The following is a 27,953-nucleotide window of genomic DNA, read 5'->3' as shown; positions in this document are numbered from 1 at the left end:
TGATGTCAAAATGGTAACCAGGCAGCAGAGAAAAGTCAGAACTAATCAACCCCTTATTTGCCTCAGTCTTCTCTCAAAAGGTCAAAAGTGTTCAATTTGAGGATAATAGTGAAGAGGATACAGTAGGGAAAATGCAGCACAAAATGTCAAGAAATTGTTAAATTGAGAATCATTCACCTCCTGTCTCAATTTACCTCCTTCTCCAGCGATCTGGCTATCTGATCAGTCACACAGAAATAAATTCACACTTTCTGGTTGTCATCTGAAACCAGCGACTTTTATCTTTATTGCAGTACTTTACAATATTTACATAGTCTTGCCGGAGCATAGCATTCGTGCATCCGACCTCGATCGGTCACCACATGGGAAGCAGGCTGCTGTCACCTCCCACATTCCACAGCAATGACAAATGTCCTGTTACTATTGGAAATCTCTCACTGCTTCCCTCTAGCCATAAATCTATACTCTATGCAGTTAACTCTTATATTACTGGATTACTGGATTACATTCTGCATTTCAGACTCACACTGTCAATTAGCTTTAAACTATAAGTACAAATTTCAAAACTACATAAAACAATACATTCACACAAAATACGCTGCCAGTAAGTTTCCACAGGATGTTATTGCATGCAGCTACTTTGAGCTTGGTGTTCATGCAGTGTTTCCTATATGTTAGTGTTCGATCTAAAGTGACACCAATCTATCTAATACCTATACCTAAAATCTATTTACACAATTGTTCCATTGTTTGTTTGATTTGTATCCTGCTCTTCCTAAGAATCTCACAATAGTGTACTGTTCTTTTGTCCATTATATTCTCATGACAATAATGCATTAAATCATATTTTAAAAATAAAACCACATAATTTACCTTTTCTTCAAATGAAAATTAACAAGATTACAAAAATCCTAGTCATAGACTTGCTTGCTCCTAATAGTGGAACAAGAAACAGCCTTCTCTTTGTACTCTGGTCAGCAATTGAACATACCTCCTTCACTTGATCTGGGGGATGAAGACAGGAAATATTACAAAGTCACATAGGTAGAATGTCAGTGTTCATCTTCTCATGTCTTCTTCACATTCTTTTCATTTTTGGCCATAGCCCTGATCTCAAAAACCTGAAACTTAAAGAAGAGGCATGCACAAAAGGAGGTGTATAGCAAATATACACTTCCTTATCCTCAGAATTATATTAAATTTCATTTGGTATAAAATATTTTTTTCAAAATGATTTAACACAATTAAATCAAACTAAAAACAACAGCAAAGATGCAGAGAATTGAGATCATTTATTAAGATTTATTATGCCCCAAGACTTGATATAATGCAGATGTCAATTTCCAACTTGGCCACATTACACATCTACTGGATCCTATGGGGAATGATTGGTGAGAATACTCCTGCACACTTCTGTTAATTTTGTTTTGGAAACAATGTGTGTAGTATACAAGAAACACCACAGTGAGTTTTCCCCACTCCACAAGTACTCAGATGGAGAGGACTGTCAGCTGTCAGCAGCTAGTCCCCATGCACTGATCTGGTGACATATAATTAGAAGCTAGCTAATTACCAGGTAATATTCTATCAGATGGCTGGGCTTCTCCAGCTGCTCTAAGCACCTGCTAATAGCTTAGTTGTTCCCTTTGAGCCCCCTGTCTCATGAAACCTGACAACTGTGCTTCAAAGAGTAGCAAGTGGGGGACATTGCTTACTGATGTTTCGGGAACAGACATGAAATCATACACATACACACACAATGGTCCCATCTACATTGCCATATAATACAGTTTGAAACTGCATTATATGCTCAGTGTGTCTGAAATTGAACAATGGATTTTCATCTGTTAAAACTGAATGGGTAGCACATGGTCTGCAAGCAACATGTGCACATGTTCCTTGCCTATTTTGCATCTTCTCACAGCTTTTATGATCTGGCAGCTGCTGAATTTGCCACCATGGTAACTGCAAAAGCAAAAAGTAGTGGCCACAATCTTGTATCTGGAGATGTTACTACAAAACACAGCTCAAGTAGTCACCAATGTAGCCCTCTCCACCACTTTTTTCTCAGTTGCAACCTCCTGAACCCATCCATTTGATTGTGCTTTTCCTGTATGGCAGGAGGTTGGACTGGATAGCCCATGTGGTCTCTTCCAAATCTATGATTCTATTATCTGATAGTAAGAGGAGGACAAAGAGAACAGAAGCCAAACGTCAGATGTATTATAGCTAGAAAGGTTGTGTCAGACAAATGTAGATAGTTGCCTGCCCATGTTTAGATACACCAGAATTACACCTATAGTCTGAATAACAAAATGAAAGGCAATCCAGTACGGAGCAGATCACATTGAATCTGACAAAAAACTGGCTGAACCAATAATATGCACACACACATAACAGTATCAATCCCACCATTCAGCTCTTATCCATCAGGTTTGAATAAGAAGTGGTTTGTGAAAGTAAAATTGTATTTGAATACAATATTTCTGGGGATCAATGGTTCCCAACTACAACAAAAAACAAAATTCACAAAAGAACAATGCCTTTATTGGCCAACCAAAATGCTCAAAACACATCATACAAGCTTTTAAAGCTACATTGGCTTTTTGACGAGAAAAAGATGTTAAAAATCCTACAAGAGAAGAAAAGTGACAACGTCAGAATCACAGACCTACATTTGTCTCAGATGTTCTCTTGTTGTTTGTTCTAGCTTCCAACAGACTCCCGAAGTGCTCAGTAACCCCAGAAAGTTAAAAAAGAAAGAAAAAAACATTCACAAAGTTGCTGCTGTTTCATGATGTCCAGAATCTGTTCCCTGGAGCAGCTGTCTCATTCTGCCACGTACAGCAGATTTTGGATGTTATAAAAGGGCAGTGACTTATTACTCATTTATTTTGTTGTTAATTTTTTACTACATGGGATGTGAAAGGTTGCTTGAGGGATGCTGTGCCCTAAGGTTGGCTTTGTATGCTATGTATCTTGATGGGTCATGAGGAAAGCCATTTGCTACTCTTCCTTAGGCAGTGAAATACTTTCAGCCGGTTCTGTCAGATACAAATCTTTGCTTGTTTTTAGCATAGAAGTCTCACAGTCACAGGCACACGTGCTTTTAAGTGTATTTGGTAGCCATGTGAGATCCTTTGTGACAGAACCTGCTATGTACTTCTTTCTAATTGTGAATCATAATGAGGAAGAATGTGCTAATCCTTATTTGTGCTTCTAGGCTCCTCTTCTGAAATATACACAAGGGAGATATTAGCATGACTGGGCTGTGTTTACACTTTAGTGTTAAAAGAGCTTTGTTTAACAACATCTCCACAGCTGCTCATGAGCAAAGGCAGTAAAAACAATTCACAGCAAACAAATATTTCAGAACTGCTTCTCCCCCCCATCTCACCAAGCTAGAGACCTGTTCACCTTATTGTAAAGAGCAAAGCAGCCATCTGGAAAGCTTTGGGTACTTTGTATCATTTAAGAATTACACTCCAGGTTTGAAACAGAGACCTGAGAAGTGTTTTTTTATGTGGGAGGGTTCAACAGTGGCAGACATGTAATAATTCATTTTTGTTCTTTGAAGGTACAGTTTTACAAAACAATGAAAATGCAGAACATATTGCATCATAATCATCAAACTAAAAGAAACAGGTAATCGAGCTAGGACTGGGAAAATAATAGATAACATCTTGCAAAACTGAGTTAATAAAAACAAATGCAATTGCTATATCAAGCAAAAGGGAAAATATATGTAAGTAAAAGGTATCTCCTAACATTTATTTATTTATTTACGATACTTTTACCCTACCTTTTTCACCTCGGAGGTGATTCAAGGCGGCTTCACAACGTGGCAATAATTCAATGCCTTTAAAAACAAAGTGCAAAAACAGTCATATAAATAATGAAAAATTAAAATACAATTAGAACACAATTAAAACAAAATAAATCACATGATCCAACAGCGTAGTCAGACCGTTCCATTGGTCAGTGTCATATCTTCATATCTATTACTGCATCAGATTTCCAAAGGCTTGGTCAAATAGCCATGTTTTCACTTTTTTGTGGAAGATCGGGAGGGAGGGGGCTGATCTAATCTCCCTAGAGAGGGAGTTCCATAGCCAATGGGCCACCAGCGAGAAGGCCCTGTCTCTCATCCCCGCCAACCACGTCTCCAAAGAAGGTGGGACCAAGAGCAGGGCCTCCCCAGACAGTACAGTAAAAGTTTTGGAGATGTTTGAAAATAGAAGATTACAGGCAAAATGCTGTATGGCTTCTATATCTATGGTGGATATTTTCCAACAATACTGGAAACATGGATTGTAGCACCCCCTTGATGGATTGTCACCTTGACGTGGTGAGGGGGCTTGCGTGTTCCAATGAACCTGAGGGCACAACCACTGGAGTCATGCACTCCCAGGAGTGGCCACAGGGGGGGGATCCAGACCAAGAACAATCCGAAGACCATAAGACTCAACAGCAGAGCAGGCGGAGGATAACATGGTACATGTTACAATGGCTGTGAAGGCGGAAGAAGGCTACAACAACCTGAGAAGCCACTGTCGTTGTGTAATCATACCACTGCTGGAACCTCACTCTGTGAAGACTGTGTGTTGACCGGCCGTGTACCGACCTCCACACATTTAAAAAAATCACGCACAGGCGTCTTCCAAGAAAGATGGAAGACAATTGTCCTCGAACTACAAGGGATCGCCTAAGTAAGTAAGGATTGTAGCAAACGATATATGCAAGTTGGAAGCATACATAGAATTGGAGGACAGGCCCATGGACATTTCTGGGAATAGGCAATATTTTTTTGAAGAATGGGTAAGTGAAATCATTGGTATTGAATCCATGAATAAGGGTCCCATATCTTATACACAAAGGAAAATGTAAAGCATGTGTATTTAATTTACCCAGCTTGAAATATAGCAAATCTCATCACCCAAGTCATACTGGTAATAGCATTATCTACTGAGTTTACCCATGCTATAGTGAGGTGGTCACATTTAGCAATGACAATAAATTATTTAGGCTGTCCATAACACAAAAGGATTAGAAATAGTTCAAGAAGGATCTTCCTTAACTAGAAGAGTTGATTTTGAAATATTCAACAAAAATATTCAGTGTACAAAATGTATTGTGATGATCGTGGGTAAAATAAAAATCCCAACTTCCCGAATACAATTATATAAGATCAGTTGGCAGCAAGCATCCAAAGAAGCTAGGGCTTATGATTGATATCTCTATGATGATATCAACACAGTATACAGCTGATGTTTGTTTATTACTACCTAAGGTGTACATAAGCTCAGTTTGGACAGTTTAAAATAAATTAAAGGTTAAAAGCATATTAAACCAATTAATACTCAAAATAAGACAGTTGAGCAACAGTTTTAAAAGACCTATAACACGGCAAAATTGTTGCCAAGCTGGTCAAAACTGGAAAAGAAATAAGAAATTAACCATACTGCCAATATTATGCTGCCCTTACACAAATTACATTGAATCTGACAAAAACTGGCTGAACCAATAATGTGCACACACACATTACAGTATCAACAGTATAAGTACATCTGGAATAATGTGCATGGTGCTGGCCACTTTTTTAAAAAAAACACTATAGAGATTAGGGGTGTGCAATTCGACACAAAATCATGCTGTTTATCCATCTAACCCATTTTTGTCTAACCCTTCATTTTGTTTATTGGGAAATTGCCAAAAAATTTTTTTGGGGGGGGGCTTTTTGTTCAGGAAAGATTTGTCCTAATTGGCTACAATGGGGAAATTTCAGAGGCTTATTTCTCAGTCATTTTTAGGCCTATCTTCATGAAACCTATCTTGGTTGTAGACCACATTTTTGACTGCAGACCTGCCAAGTTTCATAACAATTAACCAATCTTCTGGTTTTTGGAAATTATTTTAAGTTTTTACCATAACACTTTTTAAAAATAAGACAAACCATAAGAGAGGATTCTGGGAATTATAGTTGCTGGTTGTGTCCATTCTCGGCTAAATCAGAGCATGAACAAAACCTGGCCTTTTACTGGCTGAGAAGCATAGAGAGAGAGGGGGGGGGACTTCAACTCCCATCATGCTCCGAGAGGAAAGTAGAGACTATCCAATGCTCACCCCATGCAAGTACTGCTAGGAAAGGGACTAGGGAAGTTTTCCAGAAGAAATGGATGCTGTTGCTGGGGGAAGAAAGAAGAGAAGGAGCCCCCCATGGCAGGCCTCTGCCTCAAGAACAGTGCAGTTAACCCAGGACCATAACCGGGGGTGTGGGGTTAAAGGTTCAGCCCCCCTCCCAAATATGACAAGTTTTAAAAAACCTGGTTTCCTCATGAATTGGTTAACCAGTTAAAATCCATGAGTAAACCAGGTTCAAGGGGGGTAAACCCTTGACCCCCTCACCCTCTGGCTGCAGGCCTGATTTAACCACATCATCTCCAGTAGCCAACAGATTCAGTCCTTGTTAATTTGTTTCAGCCAGGCTTCCCCCCCCCCCCCCCCCGTGCTGTATTTGGGGATTTAGCAAACGAATCACCAGATTTCCAGAATCAGTTTCAGTCCAAACGGATATGCACACAGCCCTTGTAGAGGTGGAAAAATGTGTGTGCGTGGGGGGGGGGGGGGGAGGGATGACTTAAATGACCCAAAGGCTGGAGCAACTCACTTAAAAGTGCAGCTAGTAAGGGGATTGAATAAATGCCTCTGTGCTACAGAAGAGTTAGCACAGTATGGATTTTGACTCTCCAGATCAGATAATATTGAACTATCACTCTGTAGACCTTTGCTTGACCATGGAACTCACTGGGACTTTGGACAAGTCACATGCTATCAGTGCCAGAGGAATATAACTTGCCAAAAAACAACGACACGATGAGTTAGAAATAACTTAAAGCAACAACAAAAAAGCTACAGATAGGTACAATGTGTGTGTATGCTAAATGAGAGTTCAGAATGGAATGAGCAGTTTAGTGCAGTTTAGGAATGCAATTCTTTCTAATTTTGCATAAGAGGTCTAATTCTGCAAAAAATTAAAAATGAATTTTCTACACAGAAAATGTTATTTATGTGTAAAAGATATTTTTTTTTACCATAAACAACTTTTAGGCTACCATATGAACAGAAATGTTGGATTCCATCTTATCTGGTACGGGTTTTTCTTATATCCTTAAATAAAACCAAGTCTTGAAGAATAATGCCTCAAAAATCTATGAGGGTTTAAAAGAACTATTTGAACTAAATAAAATAATCAAGATAATAGAAAAATATAATTTATGTAGAAGCATAGTTTTGGAAAGAAATAGAGTCTCTACTTGGTCTAGGTAAAGAGATGCCCTTCTTATTTCTGATGAGAAACTCCACAGATCCTAACTAAGGCCACTTCCTCATAGCTGTATAAAATCAACATTGAACTGGATCATATGGCAACATGGACTCAGATAATCCAGTTCAAAGCAGATATTGTGGATTATCTGCCTTGATATTCTGGGTTATATGGCTGTGTGGAAGGGCCCTAAGGGCTCTTCTACACTGCTCTAAAACCTGGAAGGAACTGGGTTATTTTAACCCAGTTACTCCCGGGTTTCTGTTCCCACCCTACCCCAAATCCCCTTTCCCTCCAAACTTGCCCTTTTCCCCTCCAAAACCTATCCCTTTACACACACACACCCAACCTTCTGATGCATCATTTTTGCACATCAAGAATACTCTCCAGAAGGGTCTGCACTGCCAGCAGGTCCCTTGAGTGAGTCTTTGAAGGGAAAATGGGGTGGGGTGGGGGAGTGCCATCCTGCTCCTTCAAGCTCCAGAAGTCCAAAGAACTGGGATGGCTTGTGGGGAATGACCCCCAGGATTGCAGAAACAGTCCCAACAGCTAATACCCACAGGCCTGGCACCTGCAAAGATCCGGACCTTAGCTTTAGGTCCAGATATTTGCAGTTGTCAAATTAATCCAGAGAAAACTGGGATATCCCAGTTTTCTCCAGATTAATCTGGGTTTATCTGAGGTGTTGTTTTGATGCCTCTGGTAAACCCATGACTCATCATTTTGGGTCTGTGTAGAATGGCCCTAAAAAGAGAAGGAAATCTTTTAATTGGCTAAAATTAGGAGAGGAAGATAACCCTTTGTTTGGTTTCCAGTCACAAACTATTTGCCAGTGTTTCTCCTTTCAGTGCTGATAACTACCAACGTAGAGAAGAAATATAATGCTCATCTGCATTTTGCCAAGCTAAATTATTTAGAAAATATGTGAAATTAGGATATCCTGGAGATGGCTGAGAAGTAATCCATGCAATGCAATTTATTTGGTGTAGCAGAACAACCGCTTGTCATTTAGAAGAAAGAAATTCTATGAAAACATATCACTTGGCTTTAGTTCTACATTCAACGTACATTATTTCAGCACAAGGAAAACTGTGTTTATAATGATTAAATCTTGACTGAGACAGCACATCCAAATCAATATATAGAAAATTTAATCTTATAAGCTGTCAGGATCACAAACAGAGACAGCAAATTTTAATGACAGGGAAACAAACATATTCATTGTGAGAAAGGTTACCATTGAAAGGACTAATCTGACTTCTCTGAATCGCATAGAAGAGATATTGCATGCTGACCTTAAAAGATGTCAGGGATTGTTCTTTCTCTCTAAAATGTATGGAGTCCTAAAACTTCCCAGCAATAAAACACTTTGATTCTCAGAACATCCAGCCTCTCACCTCTTCTACTCTGGCCTTTACACAGAAAACGTGGAGGTGAAACATAGCCTCGCCTGCATCAAACCTACCAAAGAAATGCAGTAACAGCTACATTTCTGGCAAGATGCCTTCCTCTCACAAATTATCAGCATTTTGAGCTGCCTTTATACCTTGACACTCCTGAAGGAAGCCAGGTTTTTTTTCTTTCCCAGTGGATTTGGAGCTACACAGAAGAGACTGTAAGCAGGGCTAATTGAGGAATGGGGGACATCACAGACTGAGTTAAGTTTTGGGCACCTCTCTATGCCACTCTTGTATCTCCTTTATGACAGTTTGATCCATTGCACTCATATGTTATGCACCCATCCTATTTGATGAACTGAAAAATAAACCAAATCACAATTCATAACATATACAAACCAGGTCACAAGCAAGAAAGAGGAAAAGAGAGCAGGAGGTGGGGAGACATCTGGAAGATAGATTATTTCTCTTTGTGGACACCTCGAGATTTTGTTTAAAAATATGCAAATCAGGCACCATAACAAAGCTTTTGCTTTATCTACATGCAGAATGCAAGATGAATTATTGTGTAAAGTGTGCAAAGAGTAATTTATTCTGCGCCAAGCAAGAGGAGTTGGAAGAGTGTATTGGCTTTCTTTCCTGGTGTGGGGAAATAGAGGGATCTACATTTTAGTCTTTTAAAAAACTAAGAAAAGTTCAGTCAAGACATTAAAAGAGCTTCTCCAGAAACACAAAAATTGCTGTGTGCAAAAAACTATTACTGCCAATAAACAAATGTAGTCATCAAATTTCAGATATCAGCTTTTGGATACATATCTGCTTGAAGCACGATGCAATTGGATGCAATTGAAAACATTAGCCAGGACTCTACTCTTCTGAATGAGGGAGATTTCAATAGGGATGTTGTGTGTTTCCGGGCTGTATGGCCATGTTTCAGAAGAATGCTCCTGGAACATGACCATACAGCCCGGAAAACGCACAACAACCCTGTGATTCCGGCCATGAAAGCCTTCAACAACACATCAATTTCAATAGGGCTTTGTTTATACCATGAGTATTCACAGCAAGTGGATAACCAGTTTTATTATTTAAAGACATGTTAGCCATATAAGTTTGAAACATTGTTGTGCAAAGGGATCTTGTAGCAAAAGGACCTTAGAGCAGTGATGGGCAAGCTTTTGCACTTGGTGTGTCAAAATTCGCCAAAAAACTTAGCATGACTTGGGTGGTGTGTCACTTTGAGAAAAAAACCATAATTTCACAATATGTATAGTTTAAATAACAAAAATGTATAATTGTAATATATAACTGTATTTAATAAATCAAAAACTATTTACTACTATTATTTCCATATACAACAATCTATGGCACTTCTTGCAGTTTAAGCTTCACAAAGTTTCCACACTGATTTCTCTCTATTCTAGTTTCAATATAGTCATGAATAATGAATAATATAATAATATAATATAATAGTAATAATATAATATACTACTACAATAATATAATAATAATAGAATGAATAATATAATAATAATAGAATATAAAAATATAATATAACATAATGATATAAAATATATTAATAGGATAATATAATAGGATATAATAATAATCTATATATATATATGTAAATGTACTGTACATTTGTAGGACGGAGTAAACAAAAAAACAACTGGATGAAATGACACCAAGTTTGGCCACAAAACACTTAACAACCCAAGAGGTGACCACCGCATGTCAGCAAAATTGGCTAGACGTGTCAGTGCTGACACGCGTGTCATAGGTTCACCATCACTGCCTTAGATACTAATTGAAATAAAGATGTAGGTAGCATAAGTTTTCATAGACTCAGGCCTTGTCCACACCAACAAGAAAACCCAAACAGTTGGATTGGGCCCATTTTGGGTGCAAATGGACATCACTGCAACCATCTTTTCTGTGTTCTTATAAACTCCCTCATTCTTCAGAGCCACACAGACACTCTGTTGTGAAATCAGCAAATGTTACCATTATGGTGCTTAGACAGAGCTATGTGGTTGGTGAGGAGAGGCAGCAGTAACATGGGGGTGACATGATGGTCCATTGGGGCCATGGCAAATCAGATATCAGCCCTGGATTCCGCATGTTCATGCTGGATCCAGGGCTGCTCTCTGCCAGATATATATCAAAATAATCCTGCAAGGTTTAAGTGTATCTTAAATCTTCAGTGTGTTATTATAGACAAGTAACTGTGCCCAGTTTTTTTTTCTCACTTGGACAAATGTAACTCAATTGCTTTCATATTTTTAGTTTTGTCTCTAATGAATTACCCCACAGATCCTCTGGAGACATCAGTATTGCCGAATTGAGGAGTATTGATGCATTGAGGAGTTTGCTCACATACTCCAGTTTTGATTTATACACAGGAGGAATCCTGAGGCTATTATAGCTAGAATCAGGATTTCTTGTGGAGTCTTTTTTTCACACAGTTTCGGAATGGATACAAGTTGTGATTCACATTGGGGGAAATGTTTTGTGGACACCCCATCCTTGAGCTGGCTTAAAGACAGATTTTAGTATCTATGTAGATGGGACTTCAGTGATTTGTTTTGAAACTATCACCAACTGCTGTTAAAAGAATGTCAACATATGCAATGTGGCTGGTCTACTCACAGAAAAAGTTCTATGTGGATTGATAGAGAGACGGTTGTTATTGAGAATTCTCAAATAGTACTTTAGAGAATTTCTTTCTAGTTTGGTACTTATGGAAAAGGAAGCATGATGGCCCAGGAAAAATTGAGAAAATGTATGAGAGTTTAATTTGCCAAGTAAAATAGCACAAATGAAAACTAAATTGTGTTGTTTAGAACAGGAGATAGAAACACCCACAGGGAGCAATTTGAGGGCTAGCGGTCATTGAATTCCCACCATGAAATAAAAATACCAGGTACAAAAAAAATGGATCTAAAAAACCATTTCCTGACCTATTTATTTATAAGAACTTCTGGAATAGTCTGTGAAGGAAAAAACACAGTAAAGAGGATTTAATCTGTAAGACTTAACACCAGGTGTATTAGCCACTAAGAATGTGCGATCAATGAAAAAAAATGGTTCAAAGGCATTACAAAATTAGTCGGCACTCGTGTTTCGTTTCTACAGTGTTTCTAAAGCATCGTTACTAAAATATTGTTACTATAACGAGAGTAACTAAATTTCATTACTTTTTCATTATAGTAATTGCGCAAGCGGGGAAATTTCAGGGACTCCTTTCTCCCTCATTTTTACAGATATTGGGGTGAAATTTGCTACAATGGTAGAACGCATTTATCAATGTTAGCCCATCAAGTTTCAGAATGTTTCACTTATCACATCACTTCACAATTTTTGCCGCATACCAGTACTGCCATCTGTTGAGGCATTACTTTTCATTCAATCCTCTGTTGGAGCTGCCACACACAGGCTGATTAAGCCAGCCAGCATGAGATCCTACGACAAGTATCACTGCTGTGCCAAGGAATTGCAGTAGGACCTTGACAATTGTCCAAAAGATGCCAGATTCAGATGCAGCCCTGCTACTGCTTTTCAGTTTCTTTCCCCTTCCAGCAATATAAACCCATAGAATCACATAGGAGCTATTCACTTGCAAGGACCATCTAGTCCACACTCCTGACCTGTGGGAATATACAACTACAGTACTTCTGAAAGATGTTCATCCAGCACCCATTTAAAGATCTTCAAAGAAGAAGAGTCTGAGGAAATCTATTCCATTGTTGAACAGTTCTTGCATTAAAGAGGTCATACTTAATATTTCAGTGAAATCTTTTTTCTTGTAATTTCTAAATTACTGCTTGGATTGTGAAAAAAAGAGAAAAAAAAGGTGGATCAGAACTTTTTTGGGATTCTATCCTGGACCTGTTATAGAAGAATTATATCGAGGAGTTGGATTTTATATGATGCCATAGCCTCCTGTACATCACTAACTTGTGATCAAACACAATAATCAACTAGCAATAGGAATAGCTTGTCATTTCACCTGAGGAAAAGTGCCAGTGCTTCAGGAGGTAAAAGCAGCTGCATCTACTCAGTTGAATACTGACACATAATGGGCAGAGACTTGTTAAAAATGCTCTCATCCTTTTCCATGACCAGATATTGCCCAGAGGCATGAAAAGGCAGTAATTCAACCTCAGTGGGTAAAGTTATAAATGTTACTAGCTATCATAAAATTACCTAGCACTTTTAAAATGCAGGTATGGTATTTGACATCTTGACCTCCTCTACAGTGTGAATAAATGCTCAACGAGGAAGTATTTCATTTCATTTGTTTTAAATTTGCCTGCCATTAACTTTGAGTAACCTCTTGTTCTCTAATTAGGGAAAGAATATGAAATGCAAGGACTGGATGAATCATTTTGCCTTTTGAGACATTCAGCACTTCAGCCAAGGCCCCTTCTACATGCCATATAAAATCCAGATTATCTGTTTTGAACTGGATTATATGGCAGTGTAGACTCATATATTGTTGTTGTTGTTATATTTATTTATTTATTTATTTGTACACCGTTTTATCTCCCAAAAGGGGACTCAATGCAACTAAGGGGACTCAAATTCAGTTCAAAGCAGATAATGTGGATTATCTTCTTTGATAATCTGAATTATATGGCGGTGTAGAAGGGGTCCTAGTCACTTCTTTCTAGGGCAAAATAATCTTTAATTTTATTAAATGCCAGGAGATACTTTATTTACTTTGATTTCACATTACAACAGCCATTCAAATCTGTGATACTTCACATGTCCAACACAAGTAATGGGTTTTTCTGGCTTTTACAATGATGTCCCTTCTTTCTTTCTTTCTTTCTTTCTTTCTTTCTTTCTTTCTTTCTTTCTTTCTTTCTTTCTTTCTTTCTTCGGGCCTTTCCACACAGCCTTATATTCCAGAATATCAAGGCAGAAAATTCCACATTATCTGAGTGTGGACTCAGATAACCCAGTTCAAAGTACATATTGTGGGATTTTTTGTCTTGATATTCTGGGATATAGGGCTGTGTGGAAGGCCTCTTTCTTTCTTTCTTTCTTTCTTTCTTTCTTTCTTTCTTTCTTTCTTTCTTTCTTTCTTTCAGGCTGTTTAATCATCACAACAATTGTGCAATATTGGTATAAAGATATTGTACATAGCATTCCAATATGCACGTTGAATTCTACATTTCTGAAAAAGTTTGCTGAAGAGGGCAATGGAATTAAATTGCCCACAAACCACAAAAGAATTTATAGAGTGACTTTAGACCTGGAGCAGAACATGCTTCCAAAACCTTTCTGAAATAACTGGAACTTACTATTTCTATTTGAACAACCAAAAATTAGATGACTTAACATGTGGGACTTCATAGTGATTCCAGCGGTGCTGATCCAGGGGCATTGCCCAACTCATCAATGTCCCCATCCCACGGGAGGAAGTGTCACCTACTTGGCTTCCCCCCGTTGATCCAAGACAACATGGGAAGCCTTCCGTGTTGCCACCATGGTGGCGTGAGCCGGTTCACCTTCTCTTTTACAATGGAGTCATGCCAGAAGTTACAGTGCATCGTGGGATGAGAGCTGACGGGTTCTGTCATAGGATAGGTGAACTGGTGTATGCAGCTGAATTCTACCCCCTTTGATGAGGTCATAAGATTATTTCAAAAGTCTGGGTATATTAAAAGGCCTCAATCTGAAATTGTAAAGAATTAAGCGGAGCGATTATCTCTTGTGAGTGATCCATTAATGTCAGGTCCTCATTTCTCTCATCTCCTGGTTACTAGTTCCTATGGAGCCATCAGTTCCTGTGGAGGCATGCAGACAAGCACTATGAGGCCGAATATTTGAAAGGATGTTATACTGAATATATGACATGAGCAACAGGTTCAAAGTAAAGAGAAAGAGATTCCACCTAAACATTAGGAAGAACCTCCTGATGGTAAGAGCTGCTTGAAAAAGAAACACATTGCCTTATATTGTGGTGGAGTCTCCTTCTTGGAGGTTTTTAAATATTGGTGCAATGGCCATCTGTCATGAGTACTTGTATTCCTGCGTGGCAGAATGTGGTTGGACTGGCTGGTCCTTGTGGTCCCTACTGATTCTATAGTTCAACCTGGACAGTGAATGAGAAGCCACTCTACTGCTATCAGGCTTCCATCTCTTTGTTCATCCCAGCTGTCTTTGACCCTCTGTAGAAAGAGGGATTTTTCCAGTTTGAAATGTGGGGAAGGCAAAGTTTTTTAAAAAATAAAAAAATCAGTGAAAGTGTAACTTGCTGTGGTCCTAGCCAAGACCACAGCATCTTTGCTCATTGTCTCAATGTCATCCCAAAATGTGTATGAGTCTCCCTCATACACATATACTTTCACAGGAAGCTCACATAGCTAACTGGACAGCACCACAACCTAGAATGACAACTTTACCAATCACCATGTTGCAGTTAAAGAATTATTACACTGTCCTATCCTAAACAGAGAATCCACTTATGTGAGTAGGCCCATAGAGGATGATAAAGAAAAGCTCTGAGGTGCAGCAAATTAAAAACACCACTTGTTTTACATTGGCATTCTCCTCAAAATAATGTTCCTAACATTGCAAAATATTTCCACTCTTATATTGTTATCCCAGCAATCTTGTAGCATTACAAATTAAAGCTTTATACTTGGATCATTTCTTGGGTTAAAGTGGGTTTAGATGTGATTGACTGTTCCTTTCCATGCCCAATTAAAGTTCAGTATAGAATCTTATTATAAAGTGTAGTTTCCAGCAGAGGAAGCATCTGGCCAATTCCACAAACTTATTGCATGGAAATATATGGATTTAAACAGTGGAAACATTCACAGAAAGAAGCAGTGTGAGTGTTCAACCAGAACTTCAAGAGATAAGAACTCAACACAGCCATGCAAATACACTGAGTGATGATGAACAAGTAATACTTTCTTGGCCTCATAGAGGAGAAATGGCAAACATCCTCTGAATAAACCTTGGCAAAATAAACCTACAGTAAGATTACCATAAGTCAGAACTGATTAGGGGGGCATCTACATTGTAAAATTAATGCAGTTCGATACCACTTTAGCTGCCATGGTTCAATGCTATGGAATCCTGGAAGTTGTTATTTGGGGAGACACCAGCACTTTTGCACAGAAGGCACAGTTGTCAGACTACAACTCCCAGAATTACATAACACTGAGTCTTGGCAGTTAAAGTGTTATCAAACTCGACAGTAAGAGTTTTTTTTTCTTTATAAAAAAATTATAAGAATTAAATGCATCTGTGAATAAAACAAGCACACCCACCAGTGTCTGGCAGTTTCATCTGAATTCCTAATATTTGAAAAATTATGTCAAGAATACAACCAGTTAAAAGAACATCTCCTGCTTTAGGACTTGGCATTAGATTACTGATATAATTTTTCTATCAAATGCATATCTAAAATGTATAGAAGAATCCTGAGCATACAAACATCCACCTATACGTAGGGGGAAAAATACAAATCCATCATAAAGTACATGTGCATGCACAGATAAATTGTAATACACTTTGCCATGTTGATACCTTCTCTACTTGTCACAACCAGACTCCAAGCTATGAAATAGGAACAACTTGGTAGTGACATTCGTAGGAATGAAGAAACATGGGGAGCCAAGCTGCCTTATACTTATAGACCATTGTTCTATTTAACTGAGAACTGTAGGAAGCAGACAAAAGACAACTCCACAAAAAAGCTGTTCACTTGCTTAGTTAACCTTTTGTGCCACTTAAGAGTAAAGGTCTAATAGGATTCCAACAGAACTATGAATAAAGAATTTCCCCACTTCTTTGTTAATAAAGCAGACAAAAAAATAATCTGAGGCATATTTGTCAAGGACTAACTGAAAGACAGGAGATATGCTGGAACACCATCTATTAGTGGACAATAATTCACACTATCCTGTTGCTCCATTCCTTCATGCATCATCTAATAAGATGACATTTAATACAAAATAAGAATGATGAAGGTTGCTTGAATTTGCACAATTTATTATTGGTGTCAAGCCATATTAGTTTTGCCAGAAGTTGACTTAAATTTTGCTTAGGATAACTGTCTGCCAGAATCAGAAGTTATTATAAGCTAATGGTATTTCATTTTGCACTGCGACTAATAAAATTAACATGGAGCTAACTGTAGATTTGTCTCTGGGCCTTAAATGGAGGATGGATCATTTCTTGGGAGGCATCCCTTGCATTTCAGGCACCCTAATATAATTGTGGTGGCTAGAGACCTATTTTAATAAGAAAGCAGAGGCAATGCAACCAGCAAGATCCCTGCTGTGCCTGCCAGTGCTGGGATAGGACGTCTTGCTGTGTGAGATGAGCAGCCAGCCATACTTTGCACATATTAATGTCACTGTTCTGCCATACCTGGCATTGCTGTCACCACCAATGCAGCCCAATGTTTTATCTTTAGACTGGATATTGTGTGCAAAGTATTTTAGAAAATCAGATGTGCTGCCAGAATACAGATTTTAAATTATGAAAGCACCCTAGGATGTGCACTCCAAGCCCAAAGAGGTTGACCATGGTAAAGCTAGTCCATCCAAGATAATATCAGCATCCATAAAAACAGACACATTATCCGAGCAGTCTAAAGTCAAACAAAACAAAGAGTCCTGAGTTAAGTATAAAACCAAGAAAGAACTTGCCAGATAGATTAGTCTAAATTCAAGGCAACAGTCAAAGACACAGGAAAGAAAATCATACTCATGACCCCACTACAGACTGTCATCCAGAGGACCTTTTCATCGGTTGCCCCAATACTGTGGAATGACCTGCCAGGAGATGTCTGACAGTTAAATGAGCTGTTGAAATTTAAAACTAAATGAACTAAATGAGCTGTCAGAATTTGTAGATTTTAAATTACAGTAGAGTCTCACTTATCCAACATTCTGGATTATCCAACACATTTTTGTAGTCAATGTTTTCAATGCATTGTGATATTTTGATGCTAAATTCGTAAATACAGTAATTACTACATAACATTAATGTGTAATGAACTACATTTTCTGTCAAATTTGTTGTATAACATGATGTTTTGGTGCTTAATTTGTAAAACCATAACATAATTTGATGTTTAATAGGGTTTTCCTTAATCCCTCCTTATTATCCAACATATTCATTTATCCAACGTTCTGCCGGCCCGTTTATGTTGGATAAGTGAGACTCTACTGTATATTGAAATGCTTTTAATGTAAGCCACTTTGAATCTCCTTTGTGGAGAGAAAAATGGGGTAATAATGACCCCATGCCAAAAGATCTCAGCCGGCATTTGGAAACAATAGACATTGACAAAATTGCAATCTGTCAACTGCAAAAGGCCACCCTACTAGGATCTGCACGCATCATCCGAAAATACATCACACAGTCCTAAACACTTGGGAAGTGTTCGACTTGTGATTTTGTGATACGAAATCCAGCATATCTATCTTGTTTGCTGTGTCATACAATGTCGTTGTGTCAATAATAATAATAATAAATCACATCTGTAGACCTATCTCTTCTGGCAGACTTACCCAGCTAGTTTTAATCAAGAATTTTATATTCACATCTTGTGTCCACTATATTTTAATCCTTGCTCTGTGTATTTTAATATATGTATTTTGTAGAAATACATTTTAATACCTGTATTTTCTATAATGATTGTGTGTTTTTAGCTATGTTGTATCCTGCCTTGAGCCACAAGGAGAGGAGGATAAGAAATAAAATGATGGTGATGATGATGATGATGATTATTATTATTATTATTATACAAAATTGTCAGAAAGCTCATTGTTTTTCTTGGCTGAGTTAATTTCTATTGATATAGCTGGCATCATTAACTTAGCAGACTTTACTTATGGTGGAGGAGAGCATTTTTGGTGTTTCTGGTCTTACAAACACATTACATTTATCTTTGGAAGCATCCTATGATGCTTCCACTCCAGCTGAATGATGGATGGGCCCGCCGGCCATCACAAAATGTAAGGGAACTTCCAGTGGAGGCCCCTCCTCCACTTGGAAAGAAATCATCATATGACATTTCCCTCTCAACACGGAAGATTTCCAGTGAAGCCAGCAGGGGCCTCGCCAGAAGGGCGACACTTCCCCCATGTGATGGAGAAAGAGATGGAGCAGCATGCGGGGAGGAGAAAGAGATGGAGCAGCATTCATCCCAGCTGCCCCTCATTTCAGCAGTGAAGCCTGGCGAAGCAGGATACCTCACCTGTCTAATATGACAAAGTCCATAAGTGTTTGGCCTGTCAAATGCAGAACAAGGTGCAGAGAATGTTTCTGTCTCCAAATCTGCAAATACTGCCTGAAATCGACCTGATTCTTCTTCTGTCAGGGCTGCCAGACTCATCTCACTCTGGCTGGGACTTACTCTCCTGGCACTCCTCATTTCCTTCTTCTAAAGAGACCTTCTCCATCAAAGCACAACATGTAACTTCCATGATCATCGCACCAACAATGCCGCAGGCTGAAGAAGGATCACCTCAGATCAAGGCGTTGGTGGAATGCTTCTCTCGGGTCTTTTCTCTCAGATGCATCAGGCATCTGTCTTTGCCACAGCAAAAAAAAAAAAAAATGTATAGTGCAGTTTCCTGAAGCAACTGGACATTCTTCTGTCTTTCAGAGTGAGAGTTTATTTATTTATTCTATTTATACCCTGCCTTTCTCTACCCCGAAGGTGACTCAAGGCAGTTTACATATGGCAATTATTCAATGCCTTAAATACATAGAAGACATTAAGCTTAAAATAAATTGAATTAAAATTAATACATATTAAACATTTAAAAACATTACATTCAATATTAAAATCATGCCATCCTAAAATCGTAATCATTGCACATACTCCAAATCTATTACTGCACTGCGCTTTCTCCAAAAGCCTGATCCCAGAGTCAGGTTTTCACTTTCCTTCTGAAGGCTAGAAGGGAGGGGACTGAGCTAATGTCACTGAGAGGGAGTTCCACAGCCAAGGAGCCACCACTGAGTAGGCTCTGTCTCTCATCCCTGCCAGTTGCACTTGCGAAGCAGGTGGAACCAAAAGCAGGGTCTCCCCATACGATCTTAATCTCCAAGGTGGTTCATAGAGGGAGATACGTTTAAACAGGTAAGCTGGGTCAGAACCATTTTGGGCTTTATAGGCTAAAACAAGCGCTTTGAATTGTGCTCAGTAGCAGACTGGAAGCCAGTGGAGCTGGCACAACAGGGGAGTTGTTTGCTCCCTGTATGCCGCTCTGGTGAGCAACCTGGCTGCTGCCCATTGGACCAATAGAAGTGTCTGAGCAGTCGTAAAAGGTAACCTTATGTAGAATGTGTTGCTGTAATCTATATGGGGTGTAACAAGATCATGAATCACCATGGCCAAGTCAGATTTCCCAAGGCATGGGCGAAACTGGTGCACAAGTTTCAGTTGTGCAAAAACTCCTCTGGCCACCACCGAAACCTGGGGTTCCAGGCTCAGCGATGAGTCCAGAATTACTCTCAAGTTGCAAACCTGCATCTTCAGGGAGGAGTGTAACCCCATCTAACACAGGCTGTAACCCTATATCCTGTTCGGCCTTGCAACTGACCCGGAGGACCTCTGTCTTGTTTGGATTCAAGTTTCGATTTGTTCACCCTCATCCAGTCTGACAAAGGTGCCAAGCACCAATTCAGGACCTGAACAGCCTCCTTAGTAACAGGTGAGAAGGAGTGACAGAGTTGGACATCATCTGCATACAGATGACATCATATCCCAAAATTCCAGTTGATCTCTCCCAATGGCTTCATGTAGATGTTAAACAACTTGGGGAACAGTACTGAGCCCTGCAGGACCCCACAAGACCATGGCTGCGGGGCCAGGCAGTTGTCCCCCAACAACACCTTCTGGAAACAAGCCTCCCGGAAGGACTGGAGCCACTGCAAAACAGTATTTCTGAGCTCCATACCTGTGGGGCATCCCAGAAGGATACCGTGGTCAATGGTATCTAAGGCTGCTGAAAGGTCCATGAGAACCAACAGGGACACACTCCCCCTACCCAGTTCCCAGCGTAATCTGCTAAGGCGACCAAGCTGCTTCACCTTCCCTTTTATGATGGAACTGGAAGTTGCAGTACATCATGAGATGGGAACTCCATTATAAAAGGGTAGGCAAAGCAGTGCATGTTGCCAAATTCTCCCTAATGTGATGAGATGGTTAGTCAGACAAACTAGCCTCAATCTTCCTCAGAATTCTAATGGAGTTACAGAGACATGTCTTGCTTGTGATTTTAAATGTTTTAATTGTTTTACTTGAGTTTTATGATTTGCTAAATGTCTTTTAATGCTGTATTTTTGTTAAGGCATGGAATAGCTGCCTTTTTATGTAAAGCTGCCTTGAGTCTCCTCCGGGGTAGAGAAAGGCGGAATAGAAATACTGTAAATAAATAGTGTAGGACCATTGTAAATGTTAGGGAGATAATACTTCTCACAAAGTCATCTTTAAGTCCTGGGCAGGGGATTAACAAGCAGTAGCTGTTGATGCCTATGGCATGCCTGCGAAGGGCTGAACATTTACCCCTGCCTGTTACAATAGATTTCAGCCCCCATACGATTCGGGTTTTCTGAAGAAAACTGACGAAGATAAAAAAAAGGAAGTGTACTATATAGAAAGCCACTGGTTGAGTTTGCAGAAGACTACAAGCACATGCCAGAAGTGAGAAAGAGACACTTGTATAATTCATTTTACAGATCGAGAAAAGATGTAACCCAGAGGAGCAAAGCATTTTCAAATCACTCCTGAGAAAAGGACACATCAATTTTGAGACTGCCAAGAGCCTCTCGAGTTCAGATATTTCTAGGCTATTTTCCCTAGACAACCCCTCCTACCCCCACTGTGTCAAAATGAATCAGGATTCAGCTGGTTTATGCATGTCATGCTGTCAAGCCACAAATGAATTAGAAAAGAAGCAGAGTAACTGTTAGGAAATGCCATTGAAAAGAGAGAAATCTGCCTGGTTTGGGTGGAATGCAGCACGTGGATCATCCAAGTGTCACTGTGAGTGGGGATGATCAGAACTGTTCTAGGCAACAATCACCCTTTAAAGATATTAGATATTTCTTACATAGCATATAATGAACAAAGAAGGAAGATTTTCTGTACAGAAACTATCTACTCCCATATCAACCTGCCTGTGTTTTAAGACCATCTAAGGTATGGTGATTAGCAATCACAAAACAGATATTTGCAACATGAGACCTCATAAATGGAATTCCCTCTCCTGGAATGCTTTCCTTGCACTAACACAATTTCCTTTCAGTATAGTTGATTTTTTAAAAAGCCTTTTGAATATCTTTTTACTGTATTTCTCTAATGCCATGTACTATTATCTATTTTACTTTCTCATTTTTTAAATATCATACAAGTGCGGTTCCCAAATTTTGGTTCTCCAGACTATGGACATCAGATCCCCAAATTCCTGACTGTTGGGCAAGCTGGCTGGGGCTTCTGAGAACTGATGTCCAAACACCTGAAGGGCCAATGTTTGGAAACCACTGTCAGAAAAGATAAATATCTGTATCTAAACTCTCTGTCATCTCTCTCTCTCTCTCTCTCTCTCTCTCTCTCTCTCTCTCTCTCTCTCTCTCTCTTTCTCTCATCTCTCTCTATCTATCTATCTATCTATCTATCTATCTATCTATCTATCTATCTATCAACTACAACATTGGGTTGTTGTGTGCTTTCCAGGCTGTTTGGCCATGTTCCAGAAGTATTCTCTCCTGACGTTTTGCCCACATCTATGGCAGGTATCCTCAGAGGTTGTGAGGTATACTACTTTGTCAACTACAACATTGCAATTGACAGTAGTATGATTACTCCTCAATATAATATGTTACATGCATGTAATATATGTTCTGTGCATCATTCCAGATGTATTTCATCTCTCTCTTGACTCAGAAACTGTTCTTTGCAGAATAGGCCCAATTATTATGTTAATTGTTTCTTTAATTTATATCCCACTTTTCTTCCAGTATGGTCCTTAAGGCAACTAATAAGGTGTTGAGTAAAGCCTAGTTTCTGCTGACGAGGAGTTGCATAAAGAACTATTGTTTTGCTATTTGTCATTTTATTAACTTTTACTTTAATATGTCATTCAGACCACATCCCCTTCTGCCTGAGTATCTGCATTTTGGGATCAATAAAATGACACGGTCACATAAGACCGTCACATAAGATCTAGGTTTCCTAGATAGACTGCTATCCAACTAATCCTACTTTTACCTGACATTTTAGGAAGAAGGAAGAGGGAGGGGAGGAGCTTATTACCACTTTTAGAAGTCATATCATTTCCTTCCAATTAATATTCTTGTTGTTTTCCATTTTAAGCAACTGGATTTGGCTGCTGTTCTAATTTATAAAGAGACAGCATATTTAATTGATTTCATTCCTTTGTCTTTCAAGAATATCCATTGCCAGGCATTGATTCCTGTTAACATATTCAAACACAAGTTCCCAGCAATAACAAGGCCTTGTCAGAATAGACTTCCTGTTTTATTGTAACTGCTGCCCATGGGCATCTATTATGATGAGACTACTGATAAGGTGTTTCACTGGGATTGCTGTCCACCCACTGAATTAAACCTGCAAGGCATGTAGCAAAAATAACATTTCCCTCTTTCCTTCCCTGAGGGGTGCCAACAGGATACAAGATAATTAGGTAGATGAGACTGGCATTAAATACTGGTATTGTAATACCTATATGGACTAAGGAAAATTGGTTCTCCTCCTCCAGTGTTACCCAAACTGAATATAACATTTAGTTCTTGAGAACTGTAAGGCAGATTATTTCATTATAGCCTTGGGCTCATAGCTGATCAAGAAAAGGGATATTGTACAACCCTCCTGAGAATTTAACATGTCACAGTTCAGATGAAGGTTTCCTCATGTGAATTTTCCTCCATTTACAATTGAATAGAAGCTAAATTAGCTAGATTCTGTTTCCAGTGTAACCATGCCAAATTAGTCAGCTTTTAGCTTAAGTCTGATTTAAACAAAGTGAAATTGAAACAAAGTGAAACTATCTTAGATTTGGATGTAACTCATAGGAAATTTCAGGAGAAAAGCAGAAATAATTTTCATATTCATGCTAGTTTTCTAGAAGCAAGACATTTTTGATCATTCTTCTAACATATTTATAATATGCTTTACATTCCAAAGCATCAAAGGGATATACAAAATCAAGAAATCAATCCAAATATAAAAATAATTAAAACATTAAGCATCTTGGAAATATTACTTTTGAGGATTACAGCTTCCTGAAAGCCAGTTGAGAGATTCTGAAAGTTGTACCTTTGAAAAGGCACTTTTCCAAATTCTGGTTAATGGAGAACAGTATACTCAATTAAAATTATACCTCTAGGCATAATGTTTTTTCCTTAAATAAATGCATGTTATAATATTAATATAGAAGCTAGTAATTAAAATTTAATGCAAAGGTGGGGATTATGAAATCATGCAGATATTGTTAAACTACTCCTTGAAGTGTTTTTTACCAAATGCTATCCAGTAGGCATGTGCGATCGATTAAAAAAAGTTTCAAAAGTCATTTCAAAATTAAGGGTTGTTCATTTCTACAGTGTTTCTAAAGTATAGTTAGTAAAAATTTAATTATTAACAAGAGTAAAGAAATTCTATTACTTTTCCGATATAGTAATTGCACATAATACTATAATTTGGGAAACTTCCGGGGTTTCTTTCTCCCTCAGTTTTACAGCTATTGGGGTGAAACTTGCAGCAATGGAGAACAGGTTTACCATCAAGTTTCAGAAGATTTCACTTATCCATGGATTTTGGGGGAATTTTCAAAGATTTTATAAACAACATTTACAAAATAAAACCTACATGAACTATCTCAAATTTTCTATGCAATGACACAAGATAACCGGGGGTCATTCCCCCAAGTTTCAGAAAGATTAATACATCTACTAATTTTAGTGAATTTTTACAAATTTGACAAAAAATGTTTTTTTAAAGCCACAACAGCTATCTCAGTGAATGTATCTCATATTAACCAATAGAAACCAATAATAATCAATTCTACATTTTCATAGAATCCTAGAGTTGGAGGGGACCCCCAAGAGCCACCTAGTCCAATTCCCTTCTGCCAGACAGGAGGGCACCATCAAAACTCTCCTGCCAGATGGCTATCCAACATCCAAAGTAATTAATATGCTTCCCCTATTGAGTTGGAAGGGACCCCCAAAGGTAATCCATTTAAGGATTTCTTCCCAGCCCAGCACAGAGATTTACTTACTAGAACAGTGATTCACAACCTTTGGGCCTCTTGGTGTTTTGAACTTCAGCTCCTACAGTTCCTAACAGCTGGTAGGCTGGCTGGGATTTCTGGGAATTGAAGACCAAAACAGCTGGAGGCCCAAAGGTTGGGAACCATGGTACCACTTACCTTCGAGACCGCATTTCCCCCTATGAACCTGCACAACCTCTTCGCTCGTCGGGGGACACCCTCCTCTCGCTCCCACCACCTTCACAATCACGGCTGGTGGGGACGAGGGAGAGGGCCTTCTCCATCATGGCTCCCCGGCTCTGGAACTCGCTCCCCGGGGAGATTCGGCAGGCCCCTACCCTCCTCTCCTTTCGGAAGAGCCTGAAGACTTGGCTCTTCCGAGAGGCTTTTGGTGACTGATCTCTGTATGATCAACCTGTTACCCATTTAACAGTGTATGCCTTCCCCAGTATTATAATGGCACTTTATAGCCATCATAGCTGAGTAACCACCCTTCCCTGAGGACATGATATATTTGCACTTTTAGCACTTTGGCCTAGATCCTTTGAACCCAATCCATGATTTTATCATTTTATCTTGTATGTGGTTTTTTATGACTTGCTTTTATTGTCTGATTGATCTGTTTTATTGTTTGTTTTTATATTGTTCTGTCCGGGCTTGGTCTCATGTAAGCCGCCCCGAGTCCCTTCGGGGAGATGGGGCGGGGTATAAGAATAAAAATATTATTATTATTATTATTATTATTATTATTATTATTATTATTATTATTATTATTATTAGAAGTATCAGTCAGTCTTCCTCTTTTCAGATTCAACAGTTTATTGGAACTCTGGCTGGCTGCTGCTATGGAGGGACATATCTCTCCTCTATCCTGATTGGGGCTTGCTGATGCAAGCAGAATTCTGGAAAATGTAGTTTAGGGCAGGACCTTTTTCATTGTCTGACATAGAGCTCCTCTCCTTCCCAAAATACATTTCCAAGAGTTCTGTGTTTTCTTTCCCAGCGAACTCTGTTCCCTGCATTCCCTCTCCTAATGATGAGAGACCATTGATTTAAAGAGGAAAGGCAGCCTTTTTGGCTTTGCTTTGCTTTGCTTTCACTGAAAATAAACAGACTTTGGGAGGCTTCCGAGATTTACAAAATGCAAATGAAAAAGTATTGGGTGAGTTTCGATTCTTAAGTTTTTGGTGCAGGCCATACTCACATGTCAGAAATGAATTCGCAAGTATGAATTTAACAAATTTGATACCACTTGCGAGGACTAATGAAAAAATTGCACACCTCTACTATCCAGTTCATCCTCATTCTCAACCTATTTGGTAAGTCTCAGCTAGAATTTGCACATGTGCAAAACTGATTTTGTGCATTTCTGGAAATGCAGAAAGTCTAAAATAACAATGTCTAATGAATGGACAAAGCAACCATGCCTTCCTGTAAAGTCCATTCAGCACTGGATGGTTATTGCTCAATCAACCTCTCTTGTTTTTATTGTTGGTTGCTGTGTGTATGAGCTTGACTTCACAAAGGGAAGATACACTATAGACATTGAAATATCAACTGAACAATACAAGACAAATAACAAAAACAGCCATTGGTTGGAAAAAATATGCACACATCCCTACATCTAGTTTGGTCCAAGGTACACTCCAAAATTGCCATCACAATGGAGATGGAAACTTGGGGTCTTCTTTTCTCCACTTACCTTTTTATTGTATTTCATTTGTTATATCTGCCACCTTTTTCCCAGAGTGGGACCCAAGGCACTGATCAGCTGCCACCCTTTGATCTCTATATAGGGCAGTAAGTAAAGAAGCCAGTTCATCAAAAGGTAGGTTTAAAGAATAGCACATGGATGTTGCTGCACACACATGCTTGTATGCACAAAAAGAGAAGCAATGTGAGGAGGGAAGGAAAATTGAGTTGAAAATTATTTTTCTATTTGTGATGACCTCGAAGACATTCAATGTCATTGAAAATCCTTTCTCCTTTCTGCTTAAATTTGAATTGGATTGTTCCACCAGGTGAATGCAAAAGCTAGAAAATTCTCCACAGGGAGCTAAGCATTAGCTATGCTATGTCTGCTCTAAGCATAAGCAAAGGATTTCAGTTTCTAACTGGTGTCAGCTTGGCACATTTTTCTTTTCTTTTCTTCTTTTCCCCCCTTCACAAACACAACAAGCTGCTTGTTGTGCAAGCTACCTGCATTTCATAGAAATCACTGTCTTCTCACAGAAATCACTGTCGCCTTTTCAATAATCCAGTGGATGAAATAACCTAGCTCAGAAGACTTCAGAGCATTTTGGTCCTCAAAGCCTGCTACCTCATTTCTTAGTAATGCAGTGGCAGAAGAAAATAAAACACTACAACAACCCAAGACAGGACTTGAGGATTTGAGCCAAAGGAGTCAATTAAGGCAAGAATGTCTGTGGTCCCCTAGGATTCATTTTCAATGTTCTACAAAGGTGTCTTGCAGAGAGATTTCTATACAGATGAAGGGCTGGTGGGTGTAAAGATACAGGATTGCCTTTCTCTATGGGAGCAGCAATTGGGCATAACCTCAGATGACACAGTATCCTTAGTTTTGGACAGTGTTGTCTTAGTTTCTCTCTAACAAACTCTAATCATTGAGAGATTTAGGGGTTTTTGCAGCTGAAGTTCATACAGCTGCTTTCAGGAAGCACAAAGTGACAGGCATAAGACTTCTTGTTAAGACAGCTAAAGAATCAGCTTGCTGAATTTAACAGCAATTTAGGATTAAATTCAGAATGCTGTCCAGCACGTTCTCTCTTTCTCTTCCGACCTCATCATACGAGTTAAATTGCCCGTCATACACCAGTTCCTCCTTCCTTTTGAGACAGATCCCACTAGCTCCCATCCCACTACACACATCTATTTCGGCAGAACTCTGTCACAATGGTGACTTCCTGTGTTACGTAGGGATCAATGGGGGAAAGC

The sequence above is a fragment of the Anolis carolinensis genome, chromosome 1 (genome assembly GCF_035594765.1).
Source record: "Anolis carolinensis isolate JA03-04 chromosome 1, rAnoCar3.1.pri, whole genome shotgun sequence".
Lineage (NCBI taxonomy): Eukaryota > Metazoa > Chordata > Lepidosauria > Squamata > Dactyloidae > Anolis > Anolis carolinensis.
The sequence above is the reverse complement of the archived record's forward strand: the minus strand, read 5'-3'. Positions refer to the sequence as shown.